Here is a 25,510-nt window from a genome sequence, read left to right as displayed (position 1 = left end):
GGGGAACAGCTTAAACCTTTAAAGGAAATATTATTTACAAAACAAATTGCAACTTGTTCAATTTTTAAAACCATAATGCTAATAATTAAATGTTGGCAAAGGCATATTTCCCATTACATATATATATATATATATATATACACCGTATTTTTCGCTCTATAAGACGCACCAGACCACAAGACGCACCTAGTTTTTGGAGGAGGAAAACAAGAAAAAAAATAATATGAATCTCAGAAGCCAGAACAGCAAGAGGGATCGCTACGCAGCGAAAGCAGCAATCCCTCTTGCTGTTCTGGCTTCTGGGATAGCTGTGCAGCCTGCATTCGCTCCATAAGACGCACACACATTCCCCCTTACTTTTTAGGAGGGAAAAAGTGAGTCTTATAGAGCAAAAAATACGGTATATGATTTTATTTATATAGTCAGTCTGGCTGGTACCCTGGGCCCCTTCCAGTTCTTGAGATCCTGTATCTGTATCATGTATAAAAGCAGATCTTTTTTTCAGCCAGAACTCAATAGAATTCAGTTCTGGCACCTGTTTTTTCTAGAAAAACAGCACTGTATAAAAGCAAACTTACCAAACTAGCTCCTTTGTCAAGGCAATGGCTTTAGCTGGTCTGTCACCAGCATCTCAAAGAGTGAGCTAAGTGATGGTGATCTTCAGGAAAGCAGATAGGTATTTTTATCCACTCGCCTCACTTTGCTGGAGACCATGTGATCCTAAGTAGAAGAACAACAGTCAAAGCTCTGTGCAGAGAGAGAAAGATACATGTTTTTGCTCTATGCTGGATCCAAAGCTGTGATTAATAGGGAAGCAAGGTCTTTTGGGGTGTTAATGCTGGAAGCCGTTCCATCCTTTGCTCAGCTTTTATATATATATGTAAATAAAACCATATATCCTAAAGACACCACAGTCTCTCAGAGCTGACCTTCATTGCAAGGAAACCAAACCCCTGAAGTCTCTCAATGCTTGGAGATTGGGGTAGTGTGTAACAATATCAAATTAACCATAGCTCCAGGCAGGTGTGAAAGCCAACATATCTCCTTCTCTAAACCAGCTACCTTGTGGTAATTTTACTGGGTTCAGTGTGACTACTTTGAGTAAATATTAATGTGATGATTATTGCTAGATAATGGCATGCATTCACGCTGCAGTAACTTTATTTTTAGGGGGGAAAGAGGGGACATAATTTTAGTTTTTTAACACTGCAGCTTATCCTGTTCTGGTAAGTGTATTATGAAAGAAAACATTCTATTGCAGGCCTATTTCTGTTCACTCAATCTCTGCCAGTCCAGTTAGATTTTGCATCCTTTCCGCCCACTTCAACACAAGTACATGCTTAGACTCCTGATGCAGCAAATCTCTCCTTATTAAAATTGCCATTTCCATATAAGACATCCTGATTGAATACTGGCTCATGCTTTTATTTCCTTGCCTTCCTGAATCAGGGATGAAGTACTTTAGTGGATCTGAGCCGCAGCTATTAGAGTTTTGTAGAAATAAATGCCAAATGTGCCATACTTTAGTTGTAGTTCAGGAACAAGTGTTTGACTTCTCTGCAGATGATTCCATAGCTGTCACTTCTGTTCTCCTAGAACAGTTATTTTATTTTTGTTTTATTTGTTTTATTTTTACTGTGGGTCAGGAAATACATGAACGTGCAATCTGTGACACCACATCAATTCAATCATGGTTCTTTGGATGTCCAGTCATTAGTAAATGGAGGCCATATACCTTCAAACCCCTTTCCATGTTCCACAGTCTGGATTTTAAGTCAAATCATTTGCTTTCTTCCAACTATGGACTTCAAAATAAATATCTGTCCCTGTGTATATAGCTAAAGTTCACTTGATTGAGCTGCACTCTTTAAAAGTTTGCTTGAAAAGTCAGTTTCCTCTATCAGTTCAGTACAATTTCTAGCCACCAGTATTAGCATTCCAGCTGGGTTATTCATCCCACCATGTTTCGGTAATTGCTATGTGTTCGTACCTCTCCCCCCACCCAAGCATTATTAATTCAAATCCATCCTGTTTATTACTCATGCTCCTGGACAATAGGAAACGGCAGGCAAGGAAATCTGCTAGGTTTGAGGATTTAGAGTCTAGCAATGTACTTCCTGGGGCTTTTTAAAAAAAGTATTCTCCAAAACCTAAGCTTTTAATAAAAGAAGGGGGGCAGACAAGCATCCCAAAACTAGAGCAAAATTATATGACAGGTGTTTCAGAGTAAGGGTTAGGAATTGGACTACCCCGGAGGGTTATATCTCTGTTGCAAGTTACCTAGTCCCAGACTATCAAGTGGGACTCAGACTCAGTCTTGGGATCCATATGCAGCTGCTTCATATGGTAATTCACTGAAAGGCAGCTCACAGCATCTGTCTAGAAGAGGCGTGCATCAGCACTGCATATTTTCGCAGTTAGGAGCCAAACAGGAGTGATCCACATGGGTGTCTTCAGAAATGATTCGGGGGGGGGGGGAGGTCTAAGACTTGTAAACTACAGGTTATTGACTTGTTCTGTATTTGACTGAACCCCAGTTACTGTTAGAATTCCTGCTCCATGACTGCAGTCATGGGATTTTTGTCTATCCCATGACGGTGTATGTTTTGACTCCACAAAGTAGGAAGTGACAGAGACAGGATGTTTGTGTTACTGTGTTCCATGAAGTGGGACTATTGTCCTTTGTTCTTTTTCTCTTTGCTGTCTGATGCTATAGAGAGAGGGAACCATGTTGCAATGCTCCCTGTGTGTTTATGTGTAAATAAAGTAGATTAGCCAAAACGCTGAGTTGCTGAGGTCTGTCATGCAAGAAAGCTTTTGAAGCTCCTGAACAATTGAGCAGGAGAGAGAGAACATGCCAGTTGGGCATGTGTCTCTGCCAGGGTCCTACACAAGTGTAGGCTGAACTCCTGACAGTTGCATGGTGCTGCTGAGAAGGAATGTGGAACATTGGTGAGTTGTGCCTATGGGTGATTTATTGTATTTTATGGAATTATACATACAGTGCCCTGAATCTACGGCCCCAATTTGTACCCCCCCTCCCGCACCAGGCTTATCCACCCTGTCCTCACCTGGAACCACCCATCCCAGATCCATTCATGGATGGCCTTAGGGGTGTGACTGAGGGATTTTAAATCATCTCTTCAACATACAGTAGGGAGGGAAGTGGAGGAAGGAGAAACACTGCAACTCCTTACTCCAGCCACCTGACTGTGGGAGAATTGCTGCTCTTCTATGAGGAGCTTCCCTCACAAAGGAGCAGCAACCCTTTCACAGCTCAGAACTTGAATTACTGTTCAAAGCAGAGACAGGACAGAACAACTCAGGAACAGATCATATTTTTTAAAAAGTGCACAGATACAAGGCAACTCTCGAGACCTGTGAAATCTCAGTCTGTGCTATCTATTACAATGTGGGTTTCGCCCCTCTAGAATAATGAAATTTAAACTAGGTTTCTTGCTACAGCTTGTTGTTGCCCTTCAAGGCTGCTATGCTAGGATGGAGCTGAAAACTAAGTTTGGTTCTTGAGTGGTACGTTATTACAGATTTAGCTTCTGAGCTATATGATTTTACTTATAAATATTGAGATTTCACTCTTCGCATATGGTGCCTTTGCTGTGCCCTTGTTGCAGTTTATGCTGATACTAAAAAAATAAATTCAAATACGTTGATGGTACTTGTTCTTTTCTAACACAGCACCCTAACTTGCTTGTTCCCTTGATGCTCTGTCACGAGGCCAAGATGCTTAGTCAGCTGGGGCTCCCCCCTTGCTCTCAGAGGGTTCATGTTCTACGTTTGCAGTTGTGAGTATGAAGCAGACCATGATTGTACAGATGCTGATTTTTCACACTAGGCCTCTCTCAGAACCCCACAGACCCATGAGCATATTATCTATATTCCTGTGGAGCTCTCTGAGTAAGGGCTAGGTTCACCACAGAACCAGTTTGTCAGCATTTTTCAGCTCAGTAGTTTATGCCAGGGAGCCACTGAAAGCAGAAAAAAAAAGATGCCATCTTCCTGCTGATGAAGTAATCAACACACACCTGTTTTCTGCTGTGAAAAGCAAAACCAACCTGCAGTTGTTAATGCTGTGGCCTTTTAATCTGCAAGGTGGCAAGAAAGAAGCCTACCATAAAGATCTACTTTTGACAAGCTTTCTCTGACTGTTTGCAAATTGAACAGGAACCACAGGACACTGGCATATGTATCTGTTTCTGTGATGACAGATTAGAATGTCACTGCTAAAAATTAGAATCTCACATGACAAAAAGAGAGAGAAGCCCAGCTGTGAACAAAGCTTTTGTTTATATCAAGACCAACCAAAATGGCTTGTCCTCCTGTCTCTGTTCAAAACGCAACCTAGCATTGAGTGTTCCCATTTAAGCACGAAGAACAGGTGCTACATTCAGTAGACAGGGTACAAAATCTGTGTACTCTGTTTTCCATATGTTCAATAGGCTCCAGTAGGTTTTTCCTTTGTTTCACAGGAAGCATAGGAATAGATGAAAATACCTTTCTCCAAGTCAAAATATTGACCCATATAGTTCAGAAGCGAACAGTTGACTGGCAACAGCTCTCAGGTTTTCAGACAGAGATCTTTTTGAGCCCCAAACATTGGCATGAAACATGCAAATGGACTATGGCCTTTCTCCTTTTAAATTGGAAAAGGATTGTCCTGATGCTGAAAACAATGAAAATCAGTTTTCACAGGATCTTTGATCACCTTTACAGAAAATTTACAAGTAGGAAAAAATGGCTTGAGAATTCTCTTTCCTCCAGTTTGTTTCGGTTCCTGAGAACCTCCCATAGGTTGTATCCAAAACAGGGAGTGTCCAGGGATTCCTCCTGCACCTGAAGCTCCTCATACTCCCCAGATCTTCTCTGAAGGGTTCCCAACATCCCAGAGCCAATTATGCTGGCAAGTTGGGTGGGTTCTGAATGGGGGAGAGGAATGAATCTCAAATTGCTTCCATTTATGTTCCACTGAGGCACGCCTTCTTATCAGGGAAGGTCTAATAACTGGATACCACCCTATTAGCATCAGGGGCTTGATTGTATCCTCTGTTGCCTTCAATGTTATTGGGTTATCTTTGGGATATGGTGGCATTGGGCTAATGCAGACAAATGGAGGTCATGAGATGATGGATCTGATGGCTCCTATGAAATAGACACCAAACTATAATGTTGGATAGGTAAAGGTAAAGGTAAAGGTAAAGGTCCCCCTGACCGTTAGGTCCAGTCGCAGACTCTGGGGTTGCGCGCTCATCTCACTCTATAGGCCAAGGGAGCTGGCGTTTGTCCGCAGACAGCTTCTGGGTCATGTGGCCAGCATGATTAAGCCACTTCTGGTGAACCAGAGCAGCACACAGAAATGCTGTTTACCTTCCCACCAGAGCAGTACCTATTTATCTACTTGCACTTTGATGTGCTTTCGAACTGCTAGGTTGGCAAGAGCAGGGACCGAACAATGGGAGCTCACCCCGTCATGGGGATTTGAACCACCAACCTTCTGATCAGCAAACCCTAGGCTCAGTGGTTTAAACCACAGTGCCACCCATGTCCCAATAATGTTGGATATGTTATTGCAAACCAACAACTACATGAATTTGCACTAACAGTCCTGTTCACTGTACTGAACTACCTGCTTCTCTTTGAATTAGTCCAGAGAGTGGTGAGCCCTGAACTGTCATGGGGATATATTTAAAGCTGCTGTCACTTAGTCCTCCAGATTTGTCTGCATCCCCCCATTCTGCATCCCCCCCATTCTTTTACATAGTCCAGATAGGAAGCACCTATGGCTGCGTGCCGAGTTCTATTGACTCTAAGAGATCAACTGTCATCAAAATAGCAGGAGCCAATTTGCTGATTTAAAAAGGAATAGAGAATGACTCTCCTTGCCAATAATTTTCATCACTGGTTATGTTAGAAAAGCATCCAAAAACACCTTTCAGTTGGCAACAAATGAATTTGAAAAACAGTGTTAATTGCTTTGACTACGATAAGAAATACTTTTTTTCACGGTTCATCTTCTAAAGAGACAATAATCACACCTTTTTAAGTAATGCATTTCAGTCCTCTCCTTTAACATGTTTTGATAAATTCTTATAAGCAGCTCCATAGCTAGTAGTTGGGGTGCCTGTGTTTCTAATAGAAAATGCATACATTTGTCATAATTTGATCTTAAAGTGTGAAGTGCCAGTATTCTATAAATAAATATAGACACTAAGAAATTATCCTATGATGTGCCAGCTTCTGAAAGTTAATAAATAACAGCTAGGAATGCTAATTATTCATCAAAACAAGAGGAAATTAAAGGAATACCTACTTACCTCTTTTTAATCAGGCTCATATTCCAGAGTTATTTACAAGTCTGCTACTAAATGTTAGGGCCAAAATCCGACACAGTTAAGCATGGTGCCAATGAGTTTAAGTGCACTTTACTCTTCATTAAGCCCAGATCTATTTAAATGAATGGGAATCTTGCCATTGACTTCAATGAATTGTCCTCTTGGGATTCAAGGGCACTTATTTGCATTAAGCACAATGCAAGCACATACTGAAGTATTTTTAAAATTTGTTTTATAGGTCATATTAGACATTGCATATGAGTTCGGAGACCTAAAATCTTGAAGATCGAAACTCAGAAAGTTGTCTGACTTTAATATGTTTTTTAAAAGTCACAATTAATGACTAACAGCAGCTGCAGTATGTGTGCCAGTTTCAAGGTGGGATGAAGCAATCACTTGAAATGACCTCTTGGAATTTTTCACTATAAACTAAATGAGATGGGTGAAAACTGAGTGTTGTTGGCCGTGCACTTTGGACTTCTTAAAGGCTGATTTAAAAAAGCTTAAGAAGCTACTAGGTTCAATCCCATGGTCAGTAATAGTCAAAGAGAAGGGAATTCAAAGATGGTTGGGAGTTTCTTAAAGGTGAAATACTGAAGACAATCTGAATTAGGAGGATACGTAGGTAGACAACTTCCCCCCTTCTGCTGTCCCAATCCAGGCTGCTATCCCTGCACCTTACCTACTTTGCAGGGCAATATCTGTCAATCAGTGGCAGTGGGTTCTAGCAAAATCTCATGAGATCACTGGGAGCTCCTGTGAGATCTTCCAGAGTGCACAAAATCTCATGAGCTCTCATGAGATCTTGCCAAAAGCTACCACCATTTACCCACCAGCAGTGGAGGTGGTGGGGCTGGTGGGCTGCCCATGGAAATGCCCTCTTTGGGGTTTCTGCCACCCGAGACATCTGCCTCAGCCCACCTCATGGAAGGGGCAGGAAGGGTTTGAGCTTAACACTTACCAGAGACATTTAGAATTATTTTGCAGTTGAATGCATTACATTTCTGTTGTGTGGTACCACAAGATCTTTTTTATGGATCCTCTTTCTTGGGAGGCTTCATAAACATCTTGCAATTTCAAAGTACAGTCCTGTACTTAGTTCCACGTGAACCAGGGATCCCACTGATAGCAGAGAGTAAGGATGTCTTTTGAACCCGCGGTGGCAACTCTATAGCCTCACAAACATTTTGTTCTAGCTTTTAACAGAAATAGGCTGTGTGAGAAATTACTGCCAGATGGAAGAAGCAGATGCTGAATTTTCCTATGTACATGAACAATTTTACCAGGGCTATTTTAAGAAGTCAAAATGATCCTTAATGTCTCTACAGTCTATGGGATCTCTGGGTTCTTGGCATCTGTATTTATATTAATCCCACTCTGCCATTTTGTTTGCAGCAGGTCTGTTGGTGCAGAGCATATACTTTCCTCCACTTTATATGACAAATAAGGTGGTTGCCCTTATCATGGACCCCAAATAACTCTCAATCAGAGATGTTTAGCTCCAGGGTACCTGGACAATCAGCTCCTGCTTAATTAGGTTATAATTGCAAGCGACCATCTCATTACGAATAGCTGGGATTGATGTGTCACTAGAACTTCTGTCCCTAGCATGGGTATGGGATGGCAAATATTGGCAATAAAAGTTCCACAGTGCTTAAGGTGTTTGCTGAAGCAAAAAGAGTAGTCCATAAAAATCATAGAATTGTAAAGTTGAATGGGTCTGGGAGGTCATCAGTACCAACTTCCTTCACAATGAACGAGCATTACTGAAGCTACCTGAGCATAGTAACTTGGTGGTTAACCAGAGTTGCAGGTCTGAACAGAGTCATTTCAATACATTATAACAACTTTTCTAAATAATATATACATATACAAAACAACCAGATATATATTTTGTGCCAATATGTGTTTGAACATATATATATTGTGTACATTTGCTTTGTGTGGGGGGGCAGGATTAGACATTGTTCATTATGAATAAGGTACCGTATTTGAAAAATGTTATTTTGCAGGACTGGGCCAGGCATTGCACAGAAATGTATATATGCTACAAATCCGCAAGGCAAGGCAAGCAACTTCAGGAAAGGGGTGATGTGAAGTGGGGAAGCAGGGGGGAATGCCTTTCCTAACTACTACATGTCAATCTCATGATGTTCTCAAGCTGCTTCCCTTAATAATAATGGGAAGAAGAGGAGTTATTGGGAAAGGGTTGTTATATGCACAAGTGTGTAGCTCGGATTTTACTGTGAGCATTGCCACGTTCATTGAAAACATTGGTATGGTTTGGGGAAGGAGGAGGAGGGTAGTTCCTCAGAGGAGAAAAAAGTCACAACTGTAGCTAATGTGAGAGATAGAAAAGAAGGTTGGGTGATCCCTATTTTCCTAACACACTACACTTTCCCAGTGTATGCATGTCCTCACAAGCATCTTTGCAACCTCAGGGGCTAGCAAATTGTCCCTTCTCCTGTCTTGCAAGATTAAGGAAGTTGAATTTGTGTGTCAGAGGCTAATCCCATGCATTCCATGGTGCCATCTTGAGCGGAAAACTCCAGAAAAGATGGAAAAAACCAATTAAGAATTCCCTCCTGCAATGCAGAATTAAATTGTCAAATCTGCCGACACAAGGTGTGGTGATGACCACCAGCTTTCATAGCTTTAAGGCTAGACAAATTCATGGAAGTTGTAAGCCATGGAATATATATGCATCTCTCTCTCTCTCTCTCTCTCTGTGTGTGTGTGTGTGTGTGTGTATGTGTGTGTGTGTGTGTTTGAAAGATTTATATGCCACTGATCCAGAAAAAATAATGGTTCTAGGGTGGCTCAATTTTTTAAAATGAAGTCCTAATAATCCCAGGGCCTTTTGATGTACCTCTGCCCATAAAGAGTCAACAATGAGGGACTTCAAAACAAAACAAAACACGACGACTGCAGACTGATGAGAAAAGGTAGGGAACTGTATTCATGACTGGAAAAATGAGAAACTGAAATGGACAGATTGCTCCATCTCCACTGGTGAGGAATATAAAGTTCCATAGCTGCTGCAACCTTTGTCTGGAAGGTGCAATTTGCTCCAAAGAAAATGTCGATGTTTTGCTCCCTGCACATTCCCACTCCTTGGAATCATTGGCCGCCACAGATGCTGCTTCAGTGCCAGGCTTCCTCCTGCGCAGCAGCAATTCAGGGAATCCTTCCACTTGCCAGACTAGTGAGCAGTGAACTTGCACAGTAGTAGCAACTGCAAATGTCTAAGCCTAGGCTGAGAGTTTTTATCCCAGCCCGCTTTATTCCAGGGATAGTAACATTAACAAGACTGCTTTAAAATATGCCTTTGAAAGACAGATAATCTACAACAACACACACCAAGTGTATTACAGTATCTGTCTTCAGCCACTTAATGCTTTCCTTTGGAATGCACTCAGATTTCTACTTTCAAGAACCTCCAGAGGATGGAATAATTAAGGGAAAACAGCTTTGTAGAGAAAGGCAAACAATCTGAGGTGGCAGAAGCAGGAAGATTTTGCCTGGCCCCTAAAAGATCACATCACTGGCAGTGGGCCTATTGTCTTGTCTCTATCCCACCTCAAAATATGGGAAGCACCCACCTAGTGAATTTTCTCCTAGCCAACAGTTGGCCAAGGGACCAAGAGCCGGCTAAGTATGCAGAGATTTCTTTTAAAGTTCCAAATAGAGAATAATTACAACATTATTTTGCATAGAGGCAGAGAGTTGTTATACAAACTAATGCTCTGCTGCCCACTGTGCTTTGTAACGTTCTTCTTTGCAGTGGGTTTTAGTTTAAAAGCTGGCATAATTTAGATGAAAACCCAGAACCATTTGCCTCTTCTTTTTTAATTAGAACGTTTTGTAATTGGGGAAACAATGATGTAGAGAACGTCCTGAAAGCTGTATTGTTTTAAACGTAAGAGTAGGGTTTTATTTTTTTCAGGGGGGATCCCTTGATGTATTTTATTTGCTTTTATGTGTATGATTTCCAGATAGGATAGCATAATCACAGCATGACACATAAATCTTAACATAATAGCTTTAATGGATTTTTCAGAGCCACTACAATTTAGCATGCCAAAGCACACTTAAGGAAGCTTTAATTTATGTTATTAATCATAGGGTTTGGAGCTGACGGTGGAGTGGCAGGGACAGAAAAGCATGGTCACCTTCCCATAAAAAGAGCAAAAGCAACTAGGCAGTAGACAGCAGGCTTAAGGGCATGTCTGGGTGTTGGGACAAGAAAATCCGTGAGCCACACATTGGCCTGTTCAGATGCTCCCAACAAGGAACTTCTCACAGTCCTTTTAAGGCAGAAGATCTGGTCATAGTCCGCCTTCCTCACTAGGTGGCACAATCACATTTCTAGATGCCTACATTTTGGTGGGGCAAGCTTACAGTATGAGTTCTTGTAGAAGGCTTCACTCATGTGATGAATTCTTGTTCTTTCAGTGAATGACGTCACATCAGAAATTCTGACGCCAAGTACGCCAAAACATTTTAGATGGGGTGAAGCAGTGCAGCAAGTAATGCCCCACATAATAATAATAATAATAATAATAATAATGTATTATTTCTATCCTTCCATCCGGCTGGGTCTCCCCAGCCACTCTGGGCAGCTTCTAACAGAAGGTTAAAAATACATTAAAACATCAGTTATTAAAAACTTCCCTAAACAGGGCTGCCTTCAGATGTCTTCTAAATGTCAGATAGTTATTTACTTCTTTGACATCTGATGGGAGGGCATTCTACAGGGCGGGCGCCACTACCAAGAAAGCCCTCAACTCTGACCTTCACTCTGTGATATGTCAAATCAGTACATGCTGGGGCATACAAAAGTTTCCCTTAATTTCCCATCATGAATTCTGTCCTTTTCTCCAAATAGTAAACTTAAATATGCAAAGCCCACTACCATACTACCACCATATAGCTATTTAAGAGGTGGCTAGGGTGCTTTATTAAAATCCAATGAAAAGAAGCACAAATACTTTCCAGGTGTCTATATCTGAAATGCTGGAGCCACAGAGGGTATGAGTAGGCACGCTTGAAAATTCTCAAGGCATAGAACAGTTGTTTAGAACCTAAAACTTGTACACAATGACAAAGAAGGTGAACCTTTCACAATTTCTCTCTCTCCCTCCCCCCCCCCAAACTATCCCAGGTTTGGATCTTGAAAGAACGGTTTCAAAGAATGGCAATGCATATCAGACAGTTAGAAAAAATGAAGGTGAAATAGCCAGAACTAGTAAAAACGAGACATTATAAAGAGAGTGTGCATGATGGGTCTCTAACTTTCAATTCTATTTTGGAGACACGTTTTCTATAACTATCAAGAGATTATTTTGTTGGGGAAGGGGGCAGCTGCTGCCCTGCTTGTTTTATCTGATGCCCATCATCATGCTATTTGTGCTGCATGTAATCATTGTTTGAATATACGTTGCTTGTTATTTTTTTATGAATCAATGGCAATATAAAACACTAAGTTTTTGTTTTTCTTAAATCCATTTTCTCTCACTTTGCAACATTTCTGTATGGAATATGTTCCACTACCAGAGCTCACAACATTTCTTTAATTTTACAAACACCTAATGAATCCTCTGACAACTACTTACCTCTATACAGTGGTGCCTCACAAGACGAAATTAATCTGTTCCGCGAGTCTCTTCGTCTTGCGGTTTTTTCGTCTTGCGAAGCACGGCTATTAGCGGCTTAGCGGCTTAGCGGCTATTAACGGCTTAGTGGCTTTAAGAAAAAGGAAACAAACTTGCAAGAACTCGCAAGACGTTTCATCTTGCGAAGCAAGCCCATAGGGAAATTCATCTTGCAGAACGACTCAAAAAATGGAAAACTCTTTCGTCTAGCAAGTTTTTCGTCTTGCGAGGCATTCGTCTTGCGGGGCACCACTGTAATCTATGTAATACTTCAGAAGAGTGTTCCTCCCAGAAGACCACATATTTGCCAACTCAAAGTATCATACATACATACGTATGATGGATATATTCTGCTTTGATTATATGTATGTTTTGGTTTAAATTGATATCTTGTATGCAATATGGCTACATTTTATGTTTGTGGTATAGTACTAAAATAACAACAGCATCAGCGATAATGTCATGACCTGGAATCAGTTACCTGCATTGTGGAACTACACATTTTGAAATGCATTAGACTGCCATTTTTGTTGTGGCAGGCCTGTATGGAATTTTCCCCTATCCTTCATAACATGTAGTTCAAATAACCTCCTGACCTGGAGTTGTTTTGCTAAACCTTTCTTCATCCTTGCTAGCAAAGCTGTAGGGTGTGAGTGGTAAAATGGCGGTTTAATATACCACTGGACAAGAGGCAAATCCTTTGTGGAAGGTCTGGAGAAAATTTGATAGAAGGCTGACACCACTTCTCTCCGCCCTCCGCTAACTTTTTTTTTTTAAAAAAAATCTGAGGTTCCACCCAGAATTTTCATAATCAGTGGAAAGGAAAAGACAATTTCCATAAATCAGTGGGGAACACTCTCCCTTCTTTGTTACTACATCACTAACACCCAGAATTAGGAAGAGGATCTGGGGTCAATCTTTATAAGGAGAATTTTGTGAGAAATTCAAGCTTTAGAAGCCCATCTTTAGCCAGTCACATAAATGGTGCGAAGAAAAGGTCAACATTTGTCAGACAACAACCAGGGATTGATCATTAGGTTCTTATTGGACATCTGATACCTACAGTGGTGCCTTGCAAGACGAAATTAATTCATTCTGCGAGTTTTTTCGTTCTACGAGTTTTTTCGTCTTGCGATGCACCACTGTGTATTGACGGTTTCCTGTAGGAATGCATTGGCGGTTTAAAAAAAAAGCCGCAAGACATTTCGTCTTGCAAAGCAAGCCCATAGGGAAATCCGTCTTGTGAAGCAACTCAGAAAACGAAAAACTCTTTCGTCTTGCGAGTTTTTCGTCTTCCGAGGCATTCGTCTTGCGGGGCACCACTGTATTTGGTCATGGCTTTTATCAATTGATAGAACCAATAATATACCATACTTCATATGTATTATTTATGCAGTGTCCATCTTTGCATTAAATACAATTACTGTTTAATAAGTAGATTAATTTTCCCTCCTCACAAATAAAACAAATGTTCTGTTTGGTTTTATTGCTTGATGGTGAGCCAGAGGCTGAGAGACTAGTGGTGCCAATAGAGGAGGCTTTGAGCCCAAGCCAACCACTGAACTGAAGACCCCCCAAGCCCAAGATCCCAGAGTTGTCTGGAACTAAGATGCTAGAGACCCATAAGAGTAGTCCTGAGCCTAGTCTACAGCCCCTGAGCCCAGGCCCAGCAAGGGGGCAAGCAGAATTGCCTCCAAGGACCCCACCATCCAACATAGGCAATGCAACCAGCATAGTCTTTTGGAGAGATGATGGAACTCTAGGTTACAGACCAGAGGCTTGCCTCTTTAAGACCCTCCACATTTCAAAAAGAGGGGAGAACTTGAGAGGGGGTTTTGGACATCATGTCATAAAAAGCTTCAGTCTAGTCCCAGGGAGATGTTCTCTTGGAGCTTCCTTCCTGCTATGCTCCTCTTACTTCTCACAAACCCTTCCTAGGGACCATGACAGGACAGATAGCATCCATAAAACATATCATCTGTGTAGACTGTGGGGTGCATGCTGGGGTCTGGGAAGCTGTAGTGCATGCATGGTTCTGGGTGTGGCTCTCTCTAGTGATTTAGCTATTTGATTGGTTAAACACATGGCATCTTGCACAAATACACTGCCACAGCCACCATGTGACCTACTCCAGAGGGCTATTGGGCGGATGGAATTTACTGGACGGTAATCTTGAACACCCCAAGAGTTTGTGGGCAGTCACATTCTCCCCAGTATTGTCAGGCTTACTTCACAGCTGTTGAGAGATGGGAAGAGTCAATGGAATAACCACTGTTCTCCTGTCAAATCTCCTGGAAGAAGTTTAGTGTGGGGTGGTTTGTATGTGTTGTTTTGCCGTACTGCCGTACTGACCACACAAAAGCTAGGAAGTGGGGGCTTCTTGGCAAGTCCCTTATCCCCACTCCCATAGTGAGCATAATGGAAGCATTACATTCTGAAAAGGCTATAGGCCCTAAATGGCCTCAGCCCAGTATGCCTGAAGGAGCATCTCCATAGCTCTGCCTGGACACTGAGGTCCTCCTCTAAGGGTCTTCTGCTGGCTCCCTCACTGTGAGAAACAAAGTTACAGAGAACCAGGCAGAGGGCCTTCTCAGTAGTGGTGCCCTCCCTGTGGAACGCCCTCCCTTCAGATGTCAAGGGTATAAACCACCTGACTTTTAGAAGACATCTGAAGGCAGCCCTGTTTAGGGAAGTTTTTAAGGACTGATGTTTTTGTTATGTTTTTAGATATGTTGTAAGCCACCCAGAGTGACTGGGGAAACCCAGCCAGATGGGTGGGGTATAAATAGTAGTAGTAGTAGTAGTAGTAGTAGTAGTAGAATGAATCAACTGATTGGTCCTGCAGTTCAATGAACTTACTGTACTTGTTCAAATATATTTTCATAACTAAAGGGGTAGAAATATTATTTTGATTATTTTTTGGTAACATCCTTGCAACATGTATTTTGCAGAGATTATCTCCAACCTTTTAAAGAGAGGAATATGCTTTCTTGTACCAGTGCAAGCCTGCTTCAGCAAACTGTATGATTTTCGAATGATAAAAAGTCAGTCCTGCTCTTTAGCTGGCTCCTACATTTCAAGGTGTAATTTGAATACTTAGGAAATCAATATGGGCTTTGCTATGTGATTACAACCAAATAATTGAAATATCAGAAGAGTAGTGAGCCATAGAGCCTTTATACAGATGCAATAAGGCATTTTAACAACAGTGCTTGCAGTGTTAAAGTGGGCCTAAATTTTACTGAAAGGCACTATTAAATGTAGACACATATGCGCAATCTCTCTCTGTCTCGATTACTCTAAAGTATTTTTAAAAATACTTCAAAGATACCAAAGTATATATCATGCTGTCATCCCTTAAGCAGTGTTAGTGAGGTCTGCAGGGAGATTTCCAAAAGAACTGAGGCCATGATGTGGCTTTGATTGACACCTTAATAATTTGGCCAATACCATATACAGCTTCGAATGTTCTGGGCAAGGTGTCCAGGGAGATTTGGGAGGGGAGATCTGAATTATGGAAACAAGCAAGTTTCTTGTAGTAAAGTAGTAGCAGATGACATGTTTTATGAAAACTCTAACTTGTAGGGGAAAGTGCTAGGGAAATAGGGCTTAACTCATTTTACAGTTGCAAAGAAGAAAAAGGATTTACCCTTAAGAAAGAAAATAAGGGGGGGTGTCTTTGGGTGAAGAGCAAGTCAAGGTTAATATAAATTATGTATCTACCATTTAGCCACAGAGCGGAGCAAAATAGAATGCAATCCTTATCAAAAAATGACTGCAATATTATTTCAAAGGTACTCACAGCATGCTTGTAGGATAATATTTTTCCCAAAGAAGTAAGCATGAAGGCCGAATGACTTTCTTAATGAAGCAGTAGTGTTTCATCTCTGGAAGCCTAATTTAAATCCATCTTTTGGTCGGAGGGAAAATGAGTGACTTCAGTTTAACTCTCTGATGAACAGTAATGTATAGACTCTAGCTATTGCACAGATATATGGCACAGTTTAAGGCAACTGATTTCCATTTAGTTTTGTTTCTCTGTTAGATTCCTTTATATATCGCTCTTCATTTTCTTTTTCTTTTTTCTTTTAAAAAAAGATTCCAGCGCAGTTCACAAATCACACTGTCAATTTCATCACAGAGCAAAAATAAAATCACAAAAATCTTCAAACTCCGGTGCAGGCTAAAAGCTGGAATCTGTATCATTTTCTAAGGAGACAAAATTTATCGGAAGCTGCAATTGGCAGAAATAGAATGATCCTTGTAAAATAACAAATATTTTTTTTTATATATCTGACAAAAACAAAGAAAGTAATACAATAATTTGGAACTGTGTGTGAAAAAATAGTAGGAATAATAATACAATGAGTCTAATCGGAAGTCAAATGTGTTTATTTTGTGTTTTCCTTCTTTTTTCCCGCCCCCCCTTCCCCCCTTTTTCTTCTTCCTTTTCTCTTTTCTTTTTTGTGCTTCTTTTCTTGGTCTTCCTCTTTTTGATTTGTTAATAAAGACATAAAGAGATAAAAAACTTCAGTAAGTTAAAAGTGATGTTGTGTGATTTTTCTATTACTGTTGTTAAAATCAGTTAATTGTAATGAATTGATGTAACAATTACCATGGTTTTTTCCTTTGTTATTGTTGAATTCTAAATAAAGTATTATTCTTCTTTTTAAAAAAGGAAGCTGCAATTGCGGGGGGGGGGGGGCAGACACACAAACACAGAAGCATCTTCTCTTCCATGCCTAGAAATATAGAAGTCATAGCTCGCAGCAATAGCTGTAGGATTTTTTATCAGGTCCTTGAGAAAATAAAATTTATGGGGTATACCTTGTACTACACCTTAATTATTTTTGCCAGTATTAACAGCCCTAATTTCCCCTAATTTCCCCCTAGTTTTCTCATCAATTTTGAATAATGGTAAGGGTGCTAAGCAGTTTCTTTTACAGATCCCTACACCAGCTCTACTCTGACACATAGTCTCTATTCAGGGGTTCTAATACCTCCTGCAGTGAGGGAGAATGGGAATGATTGGACTTGCTGTAAGCCCCATCAACCTTCATGATTGACCTGTAAGGAACTGAGACAGCTGTATGGCCAGAATAATACAGAATTAGTTCCTTAAACTGCTACTACCGCCTCACATTTCCCTGAATGTCACATTTCACTGTCAACAATGGGCCCATATGCTTAGTACATTCCTCATTTCAGAACTTCTCCCTCCAAGACCTGGAAGGTAGCAGACCAAGTGACAGGGACAGGACAAAAGACCATGGCCAGAAAGGATGGCATCACACTTCCCTGTCATGAAACTGCAACTGAATGAGGAGGATGCCAAATAGAGCTCGCATTTTCATTTGCGTTTCATGTGTTGGTAACATCATGACTGGATTACTGCAATACACTCCATGTGGGGTTTCCCTTTGAAATAGGCCCAGAAACCTGCAGCCAGCTTGCGGGAGACATGTATTAATGTTGAGAAAACTGATTAGCTAGTGGGCATGTTCAATGCCTTGTCATTATCATATTGTTACAAAAGTTGGGTGCCTCCCTCCCCCCCCTCTCTGCTAAGCAGTGGCAAGGGCCCATGGGGTTCCAGGCACTCACCCTGGGTCTGCAGTCCTTTGGAAGACTGAGAAACAGTGGAGACTGCTGTAGCTTTAAGAAATATGGTTTATTCACCTATTTACACCTTCAATCTGAATGGAGGGAGTTTGGATCTTACAGTATGGTCATTTCAAGAGGGGCTTCTACCCCACAGCAGTGCAACCATCCTTCATTCAGTCTGCCCAAGATGGATTCCAGCCTTTTCCCTCCCAGAATCCCTTGCCCCAAAACTATTTTTTCTGTCACCTCACACCCAGTTACCCTGGCAACCTGCCAGGCCCAGTCTCTGTTCACACCTCAGGGCAATGTCCCTCAATGTTCCTTAATGGCCCTGGCTTAGCCAGGTTGTTTTGCATAGGCTAGCTCAAGAATTCCTCTGCAGCTTGTATTTCTCCCCTCATATCCCAAATCAAAATCCTAGCATTTACTAAAATTATAGTGTTTAGAGCCCCCCCCCCCCTTCAGCCTATAACAATATAAAGCTCCGAACAACTCAGGAACAGGTTAACCTGAGGGACCGCCAGCCCTTGTATAGACCTGCACACAGTCCCAATTCCATCTGTCTTCCAGTGGCAGCCAGAATAACAATATTACTGCTAATACCATTGCTGAAATGTTATAAGAAGCTGGTATTATTTTAACTAACTTCTTAAGCCAAACAGTTCCCTTAAACTCATATATGTGGGATGGATTTTAAAAACAAACCCATTTTCTCTGTTTGAAAACATCCGTAGTAAAGTGCTTAAAAACAAATCAACATTCCAAAATGTGAAACATGTACAGTAGAATATTGGTTCTCGAACATCTCCATTGATGAATGTTTCGGAACCCGGACACCGAAAATCCGGAAGTAACTGCTTCAATTTTCGAATGATTTTCGGAAGGAGAACCTGCTACGTGGCGTGGCTTCTGTTTTTAGTTTCCCTATTGAATTGAGGCTTCCGCTTTCAGTTTTCGGTTTTCAAACATTTCAGAAGTCAAACTGTCTTCTGGAATGGATTACGTTCGAAAACCAAGGTTCCACTGTATTTTGTCAACTGATATACTTTTGCTACAGGGACGCGGGTGGCACTGTGGTCTAAACCACAGAGCCTAGGGCTTGCCGATCAGAAGGTTGGCAGTTCAAATCCCCACAACAGAGTGAGCTCCCATTGTTTGGTCCCAGCTCCTGCTCACTTAGCAGTTCGAAAGCACGTAAAAGCACAAGTAGATAAATAGGTACCGCTCCGGTGAGAAGGTAAACGGCATTTCCGTGCACTGCTCTGGTTCACCAGAAGCGGCTTAGTTATGCTGGCCACATGACCCAGAAGCTGTCTGCGGACAAACGCCAGCTCCCTCGGCCTATAGAGCAAGATGACCGCACAACCCCAAAGTCGTCTGCGACTGGACCTAACGGTCAGGGGTACCTTTACCTTTATACTTTTTTAAAAAAAAAACTGTTAAAGATTTTCTTGCTTTGCAAAAGTATGTGCAATCTCTCTTTTTTTCAAGTAACATTTTTTACAGATCAGTTTCATCTGTTGAGACATTAGGAAGAAAAGGTGGATAGAGGTGGCGGGGAGAAAGGTGAGTGGGGGTGGGGTCGGGTGGCGATGTTTCTATTTTATTTTGTTAAAGTTTATTAGCCTCTTTTCCCTTTCCTCTTTTCTTTATCTCCTTTCCCCCCACCCCACAACTTCTTTTGTCCATGCCTAATATTAACAGACAAGCTGGTTGCACAGCACAAAATTCTTAAACTAATGTTACTAATACTACTTTCTCCAGGCTAAAAGTGGATTCTTGTCTTAGTCTCAGCTCTATGCAGTATAATTACTGAAAATTTTCCCCTCCCACCTACAAAACCTAACAAGTGACCCAGAAAATTGCAGCATTTGCTCATCCTTTCCCTTTGGTATTTAGATTCAGCAATTTTTAGAAAAGATTGTGATAAATTCCACTTCGATATAATTAAGCTAGTTGAATGAGCAGCACGATAATAGAAGAAAAATTGTCAGAATACATGGAATTAATTAATTAATGCATGTTTTGAGTGGGAAGGCAGAACAGTGCATCCATCTTGAAGGGCTATAAAGCATAAATATCACTTTATTAAGGGGACTTCTGTGGATGGCTCAAGGAAGGCCTTTGTTTAATGATGAGATGAAGTCAAAAGAGCAATCAAATGTTAGGCTGCCTGAGGAAATGGTTTGAGAAGAATGTGGAAAATAAATGTGTGTGGGGGGGGGAATCTCTCATTATATGAATCAACGGTTTGTTGTAATTTAAAATATAGTGTGCAATAATAGTCAACCAACCTCAAAAAGAATATTGCTAATTATATGAGGCTATGGAAGGGGCAACAAAGAATGATAGTGGTCATAGTAATTGCTCATAGGGTAACAGTCAGAACAGACTGTTTACTTCAGAAAAAAAAGAGCAGAAACACAGGAGTAGAATAAGAATTATTATTATTATTATTATTACTATTATTTCCAAGGATCATGGGATGGTTTACAATCTAAAAACACAAAAATACATAATATAGTAACAACAAAAGCAATAACCCCCCTACACACACAGTTTAAAAGGTCATAGATGGTTTAATTAGCCTTGGTGAAAAGGATGTTTTTGCCTGGTGCCTATATAGATGTAATAAGGCACTAGGTGAGCGTCCCTTGGGAGAGCATTCCACAAGCGTGAACCCAGTAAGATGTGTGGGGTATAAATAGTAAAATTATCATTATGGAATGGGACATCCCTATTTTCATCGGAGAAATGCTGGAGGGTATGGTCTTGCTCCTAAGATTCCATTCAACTTTAAGGTACAGTAACATATATCATCATGGGCGTCCACACAACAGAAGAGATGAAGAGGCATAGGACTGAGGGTGGTATGTGCGCAAACAAGAGTTGAAGAAAAGGAAGTAGTAAAAGGGGATGTTGAGGTGTATGTGTAGAGGGATAATAATAATAGTAATAGAGAGAAGAAGGCATGGAAATGGGAGTGATCTTTGTGCAAGTGAGAGTTGAGAACAGTAAAAAGGAGGGGAGGGGGAAAGGGACTGAAGGGAAAACGGGGGTGCAAAAAAAGGAAGGGAGTAGGAGGAATGTGGTGAAAATGGGGGCATGAAAAGGGGGTGTCGGGCAAAAGGTGAAAAGGGTGCTTCGTAGCAGCAGTGTCTGGGAGGAAGAAGTTGCTTGTGCACAAAGAGCAGTTGTGCTAAAGGCAGGGAAGGAGGAGATATGGATAGGGACATGGAGGTGAAGGCGCAAACCAGGGGTTGCAGAATACAAGAGAGAAGTGGCTAAAAAGTGAGCTTAGTAACTGAATGATGTGGGAAAGGGAAGCTCTGGGGGTTAATTTATTTGTTTGTTTTGTTTATGTCACAAGATCTATATACTGCTTGATTGTAAGAAAACCTCAGACTGGTTTACAAAAACAAGAAAACAGAAGAGTAAGAAACAACTATTTACCACATTTTAAAATGCTTAAAGTCTGCAGGAAGCTAAACTGTGGGGGAATGGCAGGGGGTTGGCAAGGGGAACAAGCAGGGGCACAGCTTCTAGTTCTAAATAAGTGGAAAGAAAATGGCTTCAATATTCAAGAAGAACTGCAAGGTTATTTCTCACAAAAAAATAGTAAAGCAGCCAAGGATGAGATTTCAACTTGATGTGGCACTTACATTCACCTTCCTAATAAGCCTAAAATACCACATCAATGAGAATTTCAAAGACCTCCTCTGTACAGAAGTCTGTACAGAAGTCTCTGTCTTGCACACTCAAAAGCTTTTGAGGGCAGAAAGGCCAGGACATGAACGCTGTCTTGTCTACACAATTCCCTTCAGACACAGAGCTTAAGAATTCAGTTAGCTAGCCCATGTTTTGCTAGCAAGATTCAAACACTTGCTCTTTCAGGTTACATTGAATTGTTAAGCAGAATATTTGATTTTACATATCCTAGGAAAACGTCTGACAAAGAAAAAAATATTTAAGAGTGTGTGTGTTTGTGTGTGTGAAACTTTATAGTATAGAAGCATTCTTCAAAAATTAAAGAGGGGGAAAAGTTGTGTGGGAAAATTATTTAAAAGGGGGGCGGGGAAGAAAACAGTGAAATTCACATGACTAGAATGCAGGGTTTTTGTTGCACTTAATTTTCCGCTTTTCCTTTTTTGTGAGGAGGCGGTATATTTGTATCAACCAGTAAACCTGACAATGTTATTCATTCCATAAACACACACACTGAGGCTGTTTTGAGTAACTGCAACAGCAATATTGTTAAAGCTGTTCCCACATGCCTGGGAGAATATATACATATACAGCATGCGCTGTACGTAGCGCCGCCACACATGCACTGTACTTAGCGGTTTGCCAGCAGCGCCACTCCAGCGCTGTACAGACAGTGCCGGGATCCCTCCATCGCCGCGAATGGAGGATGCTCCATTCGCGGCTGCAGCTGTGAACAGAGGATCCTGGCACTGTCCGTATGGCACTGTAGTGGTGCTGCCAGCAAACTGCTATACAGCGCGTGTGCGGCATCGCTACATACGGCGCATGCATCTTATGTAGCGATGCCGCGCATGCACCCTATGTAGCAACACCCGCCTCGGGTGTCACAACACCTTCCTTTGCCCCTGGCCCTACACCACCCCACTAAAAGAAAAACACAACAGAGGCCCGCTATGTTACTCAAGTCCTGAGTGAATAAAAATGTCTTAACCTGGCATCCCAAATCTGATAATGATGGCCCCAGGTGTGGTTTCCTTGGGGAGAACATTCCACCAATGGAAAAGGAAGGAAATGATTACCCCAAGGGAAAGGAAATACAATGATGGAAAGCTGACACACCTCCTGAGCATACAGTGAAGAAATTTGAACCTCTGGCCAGGGAGATTACTCTGTTGTGGGTGTGGTAGTGGAAGTCACTATTGTTGCAGTTCGATGAGATGTGGGGCAATAATTTACTTATTCGTTCGTTAGTTTCTAAAATGATTCTTTTTCAGAACAACTTACGTATTATATATATATATATATATATATATATATATATATATATCAACTATATTTTATGTGGCTCTCTGCCTACTGTGCTGTTTCACTTTTATCATGTTGTGAATGGCTTAGATTGGCTCACCAAGCCTGTGTTGCATAAAAGACTCTCTTTGCTGTCCACAGCAGATTTACACATACAGTTCCCATTAACACTAGGGTGTTGAACATATAAATCCCCGTTGCATCAGGATGAGAATATAGTGTATTCCAATATCTGATAATTGAAGCAGTTCAATCTCCTGCGTCTTCATGCATCTCACTTCTACAGCAGAGCACAGCGTGAAAAAAACCAGCCCCAATCCTCCCACAGGATTTTGGCAGCTTCCGTTAATGCCAAACTTAGAAGGGAGAATATTTATTAGAATAGAGAGAAAATATGATTACTATAGTAACAGTAGGAAGGCTGGTGTCCCTTATGTTCAGAAATACCAGGGACAAAATTAATTTCTCACAAAGCAATTGCCGTATCTTCAGATTAGATCTAAATTAATGAAGATTTATCAAGTTGGAAGGGTTCTTTTTGTGTGGCCTTGTCATGTTGATTACATTTCCCCTCCGACTAGTAAAATGAAACAGTGGATGCAGGGAGAAAAAAACAACTCGGGGGGGGGGGGGATGCCGTTCAAATAAGTAGGATGCAAAAGTAACAGGCAGAGGTTACATGATTTTTCTGACAATAAAGGGGTACAAATGTTTCCCCTCTTATACTGCTGACCATCTTAATAGAACTGTGCCAAAATAAGGCTATACAGTGGTACCTCAGGTTAAGTACTTAATTCATTCCGGAGGTCTGTTCTTAACCTGAAACTGTTCTTAACCTGAAGCACCACTTTAGCTAATGGGGCCTCCTGCTGCCGCCGTGCCGCCAGAGCACGATTTCTGTTCTCATTCTGAAGCAAACTTCTTAACCCAAGGTACTATTTCTGGGTTAGCGGAGTCTGTAACCTGAAGCCTATGTAACCTGAAGTGTATGTAACCCGAGGTACCACTGTACCAGAGTGGTGCAAGTTTTCATACCAAGTGGGCCACAAGAGTACTTCAACACGGAACCCATAGGCTGCACGCTGCCTTGCCATGCAGTGTGTGGGGAGCAAGGTCAAAATTTGATGCCGCTCCCCCAAACCTCATGCTGTCTTCCCAGAGCAGGGTAAATGAGACACTGGGCTTTGGGTTGTCTAGAGAGATCACTTCCTGGTTCACATGGAGAAATCATTTTCAATGGAGCCCAGCTACGGAAGCGCGTAGCTGTAATGAGGCAGCACCGACTGTTGAAATTTTATAGGCCTGGGGCATCAACCATCCAATATTTCTCTGATGGAAATAGGGGATATCCTGTCATACCCAAAGTTTCTCTGATGAAAATAGGGACAACTAAGGAAAAGCGGGACATTCCGGGATCAAAACAGAAACTGGGACAGCTTCTGTAAATCTGGGATTGTCTCTGGAAAATATGGACACTTGGAGGCTCTGCCAGGGTGTCCCCCCATGCTCCACCACTGGCTTAGAGTTCATATGTTTTCTCATGGTTACCTTACTTTTGAAGTGACCAAGGGGTGCTTGTGGCATTTATTTATGTGCCTCATCTCACTGGTGGCCTGCAATCTATAGCTTTTCTGGAAGTCTGCCATTCTGTTCAAAGCCCTAAGGAAAAATCATGAGGTAACTCCTCCTAAGGGGGATTTTTCATATGAGCAAGTATTTGCCGTAATAGAAGTGAGCTTAAACCACTGCACCCACCAAAATTCTCAAGCAATCAGAGAATGAGGTGGGAAAATGGAGGCCTCTTTTGCAGGGAAAGAAAGCTTTTGAGAAATTAGAGGACAGGTTTCAGCACAGCACCAGGCTCAGCATAAATAAGCGTAAATTAATCCACATTGGGGCAACTTCCTGCCCCTCCCCTACTTTCGCATATAGATTGAGGGAGTCTGAACTAGCAGTGACTAACCAGGTAAGAGATTGTTGGTTTATGGTAAAGAGTTCAATGAAAATGTCAACACAGTATGCAACAGCTGTGAGAATGTCAGATTCTGTGCTCAGTGTCATTAATCAAGGACTTGAAAATAAAACTACTAGTATCGTAATGCCCTCTTCTAAAAAACGATGCCATCACAAGGAACTGGAAAGGGTGCAGAAAGGGCAAGTAAATGATCTGAGGACTGGAGCACCTTCCCTAAGAGCAAAAGCTAAAGTGTTTGGGTCTTTTTAGGGGCAGACAGCTAAGAAGGCAAGGGACATGGCAGGGCTTTATAAAATGATGCGGAAAAATGGGATAGAGCTACTTTCTTTTTCTCCTCTCAAACTAGAACCTGAGGTGATCCAAATAAATTAATTGGCAGCAAAATCAGGGCAGATAAAACAAAATGTTTCTTCACACAGTATCTAATTTGATTTATGGAAATCACTTCCACAATACGTGACACTAGCTTCTGATGATTTTAGAAAGGGGCTAAGACAAATTCAGAGGAGAGTTGCACATCAGTGGCTATTTGCCATGACAGCGACATGGAATCACCAAGTTCAGAGGCAGCATTCACCTGATGACTTGAAGCACCTCTTTTAATCCTTTTGACTGCTGTTTTAACTGCTATGCTGGCTTAATTGACTTGTTGGTTGTAAATTCTAATTGTTGATGTTTATTTTAATGTTTTGATCCCATTGTTTTATTGTGTATCTTAATTATTTTTGGCTATAATTGTTATAATTGGTTTTATACGGGTAAATAATTTGCAAGCGTTTTGGCAAGTAAGTGGGATAACATTCAATTAATTAATTAATTACTTTGTTGCTGGTGTTTTGTTTTTGCTTTTGGGAGTAATCAAAAACCACATGCAAGATGCTGGGCTTAACTTCACTTAATACAGGTGGCCACCATGTATT

The sequence above is a fragment of the Podarcis tiliguerta genome (genome assembly GCF_965153285.1).
Source record: "Podarcis tiliguerta genome assembly, chromosome: 3".
Taxonomy (NCBI): domain Eukaryota; kingdom Metazoa; phylum Chordata; class Lepidosauria; order Squamata; family Lacertidae; genus Podarcis; species Podarcis tiliguerta.
This window is presented reverse-complemented; position numbering follows the sequence as displayed.